The 2,229-nt window shown below is 31.1% G+C and overlaps 1 long non-coding RNA gene across 1 annotated transcript; it reads left to right on the forward strand.

Moving 5' to 3' along the window:
* Positions 1-562: 562 nt before the first annotated feature.
* On the forward strand, positions 563-1,585 carry LOC117121603. The gene is made up of 2 exons (XR_004447604.1): positions 563-692; positions 996-1,585. It is a non-coding gene; the product is annotated as an uncharacterized LOC117121603 (long non-coding RNA).
* The last annotated feature ends 644 nt before the right edge of the window (positions 1,586-2,229 follow it).

A 2,229-nucleotide genomic window follows, 5' to 3' on the forward strand; every position in this document is an offset into this window, starting at 1 on the left:
GTTTTTAGCTTAGTTGCTCAGATGCTTCCTTACAAATCCCCACGTTCTTGCTTCAATTCCCGTCAGTGTTGCAGAAGTTTCTTATCTCACGACCAATGTACTCCTCCACCCTCCCTAAATTTCATATTGACATTTAGTTTGTGTAAACCATCGTGTGTGTATGCAACTTTACAAATAACTGATGATAATAATAGTTTTGAATTCATTTTTGCTTTTACATTTATCTTTTACTTCTATTTTTTTACTTTATATTTGTTTTAATTGTATTTTTGGCACTTCATATTTTGCAAAATCAGGTTTTGGTATGAAAATAAATGTAGTTGGCTATTACCGCATTGCAATTTACTCGTGCTGTTTCGTTATACATTTTCACTGGAAATTCAACATCATGTTTTTATTTTGGAAAGCTTACTTAAATTATTACAATATTAAAATTATATTATGTTTTATCGTTATTATAACACTTACAAATACAATACTAAAATACATATATATATATATATATATATATTTTGCCTTTTTTAAAGAAAGGTTCTTTATGTTTTTTGTTTTTTTTTACATAGCTGATTGTAATCGACGTTGTTTTAATCGTGGAACTTGCATTGCTGTAGGGGGTTTGGCTACGTGCGATTGTAGAGGAACTGGCTATAAAGGCAGGTTTTGTAAGACTGTAGACCCAATCAATAAAAGAGGTAAATAACTTCAAATATTTAGGAGTCTATATTTCATCAAATTCAAGCGAAAATTATAACTATATCACTGAAAAGGGAAACCAACTTATCGCTTATATTATCTATAACCGTGTGTACTATGATGAAATAATACTGTTGGTAGTCCGTATGCTATTGTCTTTGATCTGGCTTTCGTTCGCCCACAATTTCACACCATTCAATTATCGTTATTCGTTGTATCTGAACATAAATAAATCATGGCGAATATTCTTATTAATTAAGAAAATAATTATAATTTGGATTACGATTCAATTATTTCCATAGAACCATGTACATCTTCGTGGAAAATTATGTGTTGATGTCAGGTCTGAAAATACCGGTATTTTGTCGTCGAGAAAAATTGCCAACTGATACATAGGGCTGCTAAAGCTCGTAGCAGAGTCACATTGTATTTGGATCTTTTCATCTTGTGCCATTAACATAAGAACCAATTATTGTTATCATATTATATTTTGTGAAAAGTTCTTATTCTCAATAGATTGATATTTTTGTTTAGGTTATATTTATAAACAGATGCCCACGCCATATCCTCGGTGAAAAGTTCTTATTCTCAATAGATTGATATTTTTGTTTAGGTTATATTTATAAACAGATGCCCACGCCATATCCTCGGTGTTATAACCTTTCAATGAAAACCCAGTAGGCCATTTGGTAGATGAGTTAGTGTTGCTAAAATACTTTTATTTTAAGTTATATTCTTACGACAACATTTTAGATCACATGTTTTATTTCAATGTTTTATGTTTTATTGCTGATGGAGTAGGCCTATATACTGTCGTGTTAAAATATCTTTACTGTAAGTTACAGAACGTACACAAAATGTGTGAATAAAGTTTTATTGGTGAAAAATGTTACTATTATGATTGCTATTATTATATAATTATGTGAACGTTAATTATTTCTTTAGTAGCGTAATGTCCGAAATGCAGTGGTAAAATTATGCTTTTATGTTTTACAAAGCATGCTTCATTGTGTTAATTGTTATAAGGAAATATTTTGTACCTCTCCCAATTATGTTCCTTGTGCAACATTTTTCTTTGCATTAAAATTAGCACAATATTATTATTATTAACAGTAGTACTGTACTAGTTTAACAATTTTACAATTTAGGTTATAATGGTCATTCATATTTTACGACGCACTTTTCCTAGCCAGCCTGAATCCGGCTATCCCAGACCTGATCGATAATGGTACGTTCCTGCTTCTTACCAGCTGGCAGAGAAACCTACAACCGTATGTTTTAGATCCTTGTGTGCCTTAAAATTTTTTCATCCAATGGGAATATATTTTATATGAGAAGAGTCTATGAATATTCAGCTCTAATTTTACCAGGGGTGGGGGGAACAACAAGATATTTGATTGGTAAACAGCCGAAATAAAAAAAAAAAAAAAACAGTACAACGCAGATTCATTAACAATGGCGGAAGGCTATACCAAAGCTTCGAATTTTCGGCGGGCATAATGCCTAGACATAATTGTTCATTCATATTGAAATTAG

The sequence above is a fragment of the Anneissia japonica genome, unplaced genomic scaffold, assembly GCF_011630105.1.
Source record: "Anneissia japonica isolate Jap-2015-1 unplaced genomic scaffold, ASM1163010v1 scaffold287885_len32855_cov113, whole genome shotgun sequence".
In the NCBI taxonomy this organism is placed as follows: Eukaryota; Metazoa; Echinodermata; class Crinoidea; order Comatulida; family Comatulidae; genus Anneissia; species Anneissia japonica.